We start from the raw sequence: 8,314 nt of genomic DNA, 5'->3' as shown, positions 1-8,314 counted from the left end.
ATGCCTCTCGTGGAGTGCGCTCTGACACCCAAGGGGCACTGCATGCCCTTGGAGGCGTATGCCAGCGCTATAGCATCAACTATCCATCTGGATAGGCTCTGTTTCGACGCGGCTAGTCCCTTAGAACGTCCGCTAAACGAAACAAAAAGCTGCTCCGTCTGTCTGAAAAACAGACGAGCGAGACACATAAGCTCGTAATGCCCTGACTGGGCAAAAGGAGGCTCGCGTCTCTTTCCTCATCAGGGACCGGTAGGGCTGACAGGGAGATAACCTGCGCCCTAAACGGTGTGTTGAGGGATTTTGGAACATAACCGTGCTTAGGTTTGAGTATAACTTTTGAGTCATTGGGCCCAAACTCCATGCACGCCGCGCTCACAGAGAGCGCGTGCAGATCCCCTATGCGCTTCACTGAAGCGAGAGCCAGCAAAAACACCGTCTTGAAAGACAGGTGTTTCAAATCGATTGACTGTAAAGGCTCAAATGGCGCACCTTTCTTGGCTTCCAGAACCGTAGAAAGGTCCCATACGGGGACTGAGGGAGGTCTGGGAGGATTCAGTCTCTTAGCTCCTCTAAGGAAGCGGATGACTAAATCGTTCCTTCCTATTGACTGACCAAGCGTTGTTTCTGAGAACGCTGCTATAGCCGCCACATAAACTTTGAGCGTGGAGGGGGCCCTGCCCCCATCCAACAGCTCTTGTAGGAAGGAAAGCACCTCCGTCACACCACAGTTTGTGGGTGACACACCACGGGCTGTGCACCAGCCCGAAAACACCGACCATTTCGAAGAATAGAGTCGTCTTGTAGACGGAGCTCTAGCCTGCGTGATCGTGTTTAATACTCCTTTAGGGAGTCCAACATGTACCCGTTGATGGCCCAGACATGAAGGGACCATAGTTCCGGGTGAGGATGCCAGATCGAGCCGCGGGCCTGTGAGAGGAGATCTCTCCCCATTGGTACTGGCCACGGGGCAGTACTTGCTAACTGCATCACGACTGGGAACCAAGGTTGGTTTTTTCCAGAACGGTGCTACCAGCAGTACTGAGCATCCTTCTTCCCTGATCCGTTCCATCACCTGAGGCAGGAGAGAGAAGGGGGGAAAAGCATAGAGCGGGCGGCGGGGCCACACATGGGCCAGTGCGCTCCTGCTCTTGGAGAAAAATTCTTGACAGTGAGCGTTTTCTTGAGACGCAAACAGGTCCACTTCCGCTCTGCCAAATTTCTTCCACAGCAGATGGACTGTCTGTGGGTGTAGAGACCACTCGCCTGCCGGAACATTGTTCCTGGACAGTCTGTCCGGTCCTATATTCAAGATCCCTGGCACGTGCGCTGCTCTGAGCGAGCGCAGGTTGCACTGAGCCCATACCAGGAGGCGTTCTGCCAGCCTGTACAGTTTCTCGGATCTGATGCCGCCCTGGCGATTTATGTAGGACACCACAGACATGTTGTCCGAACGGACCAAGACGTGGTGACCTTTTATTTGGGGACAAAAACGCGTCAGCGCGTTGTCTACTGCCAGCATTTCGAGGCAGTTTATGTGCAGGAGCTTCTCCCGTTCTGACCACTGGCCGAAGAACGGTCTGCCCTCGAGCAGCGCTCCCCATCCCGAGGTGGACGCGTCCGTGGACACCACTTTCACCCTCGAGGAAGTCCCCAGGCTTACACCTGATTGGTACCAGTCGTTCGCTTTCCAGGGTTTCAGAGCTGTAACGCACTTCTGATTGACCCTGAGGCGAAGCAAACCGGGTGCCCACGCTTCGCGTGGGACTCGCGCTTTCAGCCAAAACTGCAGCGGGCGCATGCGGAGCAGACCCAGCTGGAGCACTGACGATGCTGAGGCCATGAGACCTAGCATCTTCTGAAATCTCTTGAGCGGGACAGACGCGCCGCAGCGAAAAGAGTTCGCTGTGCGTCGAATGTCTACCGCGCGCTGTTGTGATAGTCGCGCTATCATGGATAGTGAGTCCAGTTCTGTGCCCAGGAAAGATATTTTCTGACTGGGTGACAGGGAGCTCTTCGCCCAATTGACACTCAGACCCAAATCCTCGAGGTGATCGAGTAAAATGGTCGTGTGTTCTATGAGCACTGCGCGAGATTGCGCTAGAATCAGCCAATCGTCCAAATAGTTCAGCACTCGCATGCCTCTCATTCTGAGGGGTGCGAGCGCCGCATCCATGCACTTCGTAAATGTACGGGGTGCTAGGGACAAACCGAACGGCAGGACTGTGTACTGATATGCCTGGCCCTCGAAGGCGAATCTCAAATATCGCCTGTGACGTGACGCTATCTGTATTTGAAAATACGCGTCTTTCAGATCTATTGACACAAACCAATCTCCTTGGCGAATCTGCACAAGGATTTGCCTGGTCGTGAGCATCCTGAACTGTCGCTTCACAAGCACTTTGTTCAGTTGCCTTAGATCTAGTATGGGTCTGAGACCCCCGTCTTTTTTCGGTACCAGGAAGTATCTGCTGTATAGCCCTCCTTCGCTCTGAACTTGAGAGAGAGGCTCTATGGCCCCTTTGCTCAATAGTTTCGTCACTTCGGCTCGAAGTAGATGTGCTACTTCTGTTTTTACTGTGGTCTCGACGCGCGCCACATAGCGGCGAGGGCGTCGGCGAAACTGCAGCGAATAGCCTCTTTCTATAATGTTCAGCACCCACTTCGAAACCCCGGGTAGCTTTGCCCATGCGTCTGCATGGATCGCTAGGGGTTGAATACGAAGCGCGCTCCGCTCGCTCAGCGATGGAGAAGCTTCGGTGTGCTGTAACACAAGCGTGGCGCTCGTGACATTTGAGGCATGGGGCGCGCTGATGACAGCGGGCAGATTGCCCGCGCTCGACTCCTCTGCGGTGGTTAACCGCGAGGGGGAGGGCTGGGCGGTTCCCGTGGGAACTGTCATGTCTATGTGTGGATGTGGGCGCGGGACAGCGGGCACATTTATCACACCGAAAGCATCGTTCGCTTGCGTGAAGCGAGTGCACGTTGGTTTCGTTTTTACAGAAACCGTGAGACATGCATAACGTGGTGTTAGTGGGCACATTCACCATGTTTGAAGCGCAATCGGTCTGAGTCGATTCATGTGCGCGAGCCCTGTGTGACGGGCTGTGCTTGTGTGTAGAGATGGGCACTGGGCAGTGGGCATTCTTCTTACACATAAAGCACCATCGGCCGTGGCCGGGACACCAGAAAAATTCACACTTATGGGATTTATCTGGGTAGCCGTAAAAACGGCGTTTGTGTGCAGGCAAGCGGGTGACAGAACCGACTTGTTTACTGCAGGATACACTGGAACAGTCACATTTACTGGAACTGAACGAGCGAGAAGTTGCCATAGAAACAGAGAGCGTCAACATGCTGGCGTTTATTGCAGGCCTGCGTGCATTACAACAGGCTTGTTCACTGCAATATTGACATTTCCAGTCGCCTGAATTCCAGAGGGGAATGGGAAATGTATAGGAAAAAGGAGGTTGGTCCGTCCGCAGCGGGACCAGAAAAACTCCCTTTTTTCCTTACACCAGTGACGCACGGAACACCATAGAAACGGTGTTTGGGTGCAGGCGAGCGGGTTGTACAACGCGCTCGTTGGCTGCAAAATACACATCTGCAGTCGCCTTTTCAGGGAACTGACAGAGCGAGCATTGACGGCATAAGAGAGCGTCAACGTGCTGGCGTTTGTTTGCAGGCATGCGTGTATTACAACAGGCTTGCTCACTGCAATACTGACATTTCCAGTCGCCCGAACTTCAGAGGGGAATGAGAAATGTACGAGAAAGAGGAGGTCGGTCCGTCCGCGGGGGGACCAGAAAACGCTCTTTTCTCCTTTCGCCAGTGACGCACGGAAACCATAGAAACGGTGTTTGGGTGCAGGCGAGCGGGTTGTGCAACGCGCTCGTTGGCTGCAAAATGCACGTCTGCAGTCGCTTTTCAGGGAACTGACAGAGCGAAGCATTGGCGGCATAATTTTAACTGCCGCTAGACCGGGATTCGAACTCCGGTCTCTCGTGAGAAAAACCAATGATTCCGCCACTGAGCCACAGGGGGGGAACGCAAAGGTTTTCGGATGCACGAGCATATAAGAGCGTCACATGCTTTCTTCGGCGTATGCTTGCAGGCGCGCTTGTATTAAAACAGGCTCGCCTGCTGCAATATTGATATTTCCAGTCGCATGGTCAGGGAACTGGGAATATGTATGAGAAATTGAAGGTCAGTCCATCCTCGGAGGGACTAAAAACACACCTTTCTCCTTTCGCCGGTGAGTGACGCATGAATGGGGCGCAGAAGGCAGGGTAGCTTTCTTATAACGTAAAGAAAAACTAACCCCGACCGTCCGCTTCCAGCCTCCCTTGTGAGCGGCGCAGTTTGCGCGGCTTGAACAGTGGGAGAGAGAAAGCTAGCCCCGTGACCGCCCGCTCCTGACATCCTCTGTGAGCGGCGCGGTGTGCGCGGCTCGAACAGAGGGAGAACAGGTATCGTCCCCCAAGCAGGCAAGGCAAGCGGGCGAACCGGCAAGCTTTGCGGGTTGGGGGGGGGGGGGGGGGCGGAGGAGCAGTCTCGGAGAAGGATGCCAGGTGAGTCCTCAGAGTCACCATAGGCAGAGCGAGTGCGAGTGCGAGAGCTGCGTGATCAGGAAAAGGGGCGTCTTGAAAAAGACGCCCAGCTCTTTTAGTGCAATGGGAGTGTGTGTCGCGGCGGCGAGCACACACACATACATAAACACAGTAGCAGAGAAAGGATATAATGCCGGAAAGCCCAGCAGGAAGGCAAGGAAGGCGGCGCGGCCAGCGACTTCAGTGACTCGTCCCGCTGAAGGTGCTCTCTTTCAGACGGCGCGGCTTCTTATCCAGCTCCAGCGATGCGTGTGCTTCGCTTGAAGGATGAAAAATCAGATAATAGCTGCCTGCGAGCGATATTTATAGGCCTAGACCACGCCCATTTCGGCGGGACGTGACGCAGCAGGCACGAAGTGCCCTGATTGGGTCTGACGTCACGCCAGGCCTCGCTCGATAGGCTGCTGCAGTTGCCGCAGAGCAGCCAATAGGCGCGCGAGCTGTCTCGCCTATGTCTGCATTGCTGCTGCAACGCGTTTTGCATTATTACAAAATTAAGGATAATTTTTGGCTTCAATATCTCGCGGAAAAGGATTTTCCCCTAGCGTAAGATATCTTACGCAGTACGAGAGACCTCTCGTAAGAGAACAAGAGGATACACACAAGAATATAAAAATCCTTTTAGGAGCTAATGGCCTGATTAGGAACAGATGAAATGCGGAGTGAAAACTGGCGAGTTGCTGGAAAAGGAGAGACCGTGATGTCTATCAATTTCCTCAGGCAAAAGACATGTTGACTCCTTACACGAGTGTCATGTTTATTTTGATAAACAATAATGTGAGTTGATGATGACAGAATTTTCATTTTGACGGGAACTATCTGTTCATAATTGGGAAATTCCTAAAATGTTCCTTTAAACTGTTTTAAAACCAATTTTAAAAAAAACTGATTAAATGCATTGTGTGTGTGTTTCAGCAATGAAATAAGGACCTATTCTGTAAATCGATGACATCATGCCCATGTGTATTATGTGTTCACAGGTGTTTGTTGACAAAATGACATCATCTACTAGCCTGGCATGAATATTACAGCATTTTTAGTCATTTTCACAGATCCGTGTGAACGGGGATAATTTTGACAACACTGTCGTCTGTTTATAGTACACCGTTGTCGTGAAAACATGCCCTTGGTCACTGCAATATACAAACAGTGGATCTCATTCATGAAACATTCGTAAATATACGAGTAAATATGTGAGTGATTTGCGCATAAAGAGACCTTCCCGAAAACTCTTCTCCTGATTCACAAATACTTCGTAAACGTCAGATGTGATAGTGAAATGTGTGTGTGATAATGAATTCCAATCAGTCGTAAATGGGACGCGCGTGCACGCTCATTCTCAATTATCATAAATCCCGCCTATTAAATTCGACTGACAACTATATATGGGCATCATAGTATGACACCAAACGAAGGATTTCAACATGTCTTCTCAAAAGCGAATGAAAAAGAGAAATTTCTCAGATGCAGAAATTTAAGTTTTATTATCAGAAGTTCATTCAAAACGCCACATTTTATTTTCAAGCGTACATAGTGGCGCTATATCAGCCATTGTAAATGTAAATGTTTCTTGTTATGCCTGATTTTGGCCATTTTATAGGAAACAATTTCCGTAACAATTAAGGGTCTAGTTTGCCCAGCCCTATTGAAAGCAATTAATTATTTGATTAAAGTGTTCCGTTTGCAGATGCTATTACTGGCTCTCGTAATAAAAGTAAAAAGAAAAACCGTATGTAATTACTATATATAATATTTTTTCAAAATGCTGTGTAAATATGTACCCGATTAAGGTGAATTAAAATGCAGCCTTATTAATGAGCAAAACGTTCGGATGTTAAACGCACTATTTACGCGTGGCTGGGAGCAGGTGTAGATTTCTTTCGTACCAACTAACATTTGGAAAATACTAACATTTTAATGAATCCAAAAATTTACGCCAGAACCACTTTACACACGATTTACACAAAAATTCATTCTGCTTGTGTTTCATGAATGAGACCCATAGTGTGCATGAATTACACACAAATAATAATACATATGCACATCTTTGAACACACTGGGTAAACAATGACAGGATCTGTGGCTTCTCAATAGCAACATGTGTGTGTTAATTTAAGAGAGCAACCATACTTCTGTGCTGTGCTTTTATTTTCTTGATTTTTATACAATTTAATTCTATAATCATTTATAATCAGCCATTTATGTCGTTGTCATTTGATTTAATCATTTAATTATTGATTTACATCATTTATTCATTTTATTATTCACTGGTCATTTTATATTTTCATCTTTCATATTATCATTGCCTTGCTATTGTTGTTTAATGGTGTGATTGCATGGTTTAAAGGGATGTTTGTGTTCACGAGGAGGAGATCAGAGAATGTCTTTTAAAATCACAGGACGATGTTGTGAAGTAGTAATTTCCCTTTGTTTTTCCCTTGGTATAATAACACTTGTACTGGCCAGACGAAATGTAACATCCAGACGAAGTCTGAGCATTGAGACAAACGCAACTAAAATGATTCAATAAACTGCTCTTTTTATTATTACTTCATCTCCTGCTTTGCTCTTCCCTGGCTCTCTGAGTCAAACTCTCAGTTTTAGATACCAGATAAAACAAATATTCTGGCAAGGATTCGGGTCTGGGGTCGGACCTAATCTATCTGAGGTGGAGATCCAGATCGTCCAGATGCACTATATTCATCATGTTATCATCTTCATCATGTGACCTACGGCGTCAGTTGCGTCGCTTCACTGTCTTTCTCATGCTATGCATCCAAAATCAGAGACTTCCATACTACATAGTGTCCGGGAAAGGTAAGCCAAAAAAAGCAGTGTCCGAATTCACAATACTCATAAAAGAAGAAAAAAGTACCCGGATGACCTTTTGCATTTACTACTTAATGAGGCGACAGGAGAGAGGATTTATGAACGACAGTGAAGAGACTCAACTGATGATGATAGCTCATGTGACAATGACACCATGGTGAATGTAGTCCAGATTACATTTATACCTTATAGAATGTACTCAAATGTAGTAGCATCTGTGACAGTATGTGATTTCGGACACAGCGATGGCATAGTAAAGAGTCCATCACATGCACACTTCAGAATCTGGCCGGAAGCTGTAGGTCATCCAGGGACATTTTGAATACTATGATTTTGAGTTTGAGTAAATACCATCATAATCCTCTGCTCCAGTGACATCCATTAAAAACGTCCTCTCGTCTCCTCGCCACCGGACTGCAGTGTTACTCCCACTCTATGCAAATACCATAGAAATTAATGCAAAGTGCCTTAAACTGGCTTTCCTTATAAAAGAAAAGCATTTCTCCTAACTCAATCAATCCAAAATGAAGCCGTGCTTCACTGACAAGCTGCACATTAAAAATAATCACAGCCTTTGCGATTTCATAATCGCACGAAGCCAAATCTTTTTAAGCGCGATTTCATGTTGATTGTGATTAATAGTGCAGCCCTGGTTCACACTCAGAGCTACACAAGGCAAGTGTTGTTCAGTTAACAATGACCAGAACTTATATAATGGTTATCAGAGGTGGGTCCCTAATTAGAATTACAAACTCACTGTTGTGAAATCTTGCTTTCATGAGGCCATGCATATTTTAACAGAGTAAGAATAATCTCTAACAGAGCCGAGCAACTTTGAAGTGTCACCAGTTCAAACAAAACAAAACAAAACTTGTGTG

The sequence above is a fragment of the Leuciscus leuciscus genome (assembly GCF_965113295.1).
Source record: "Leuciscus leuciscus genome assembly, chromosome: 9".
In the NCBI taxonomy this organism is placed as follows: domain Eukaryota; kingdom Metazoa; phylum Chordata; class Actinopteri; order Cypriniformes; family Leuciscidae; genus Leuciscus; species Leuciscus leuciscus.
Note: the sequence above shows the minus strand (reverse complement) of the source record.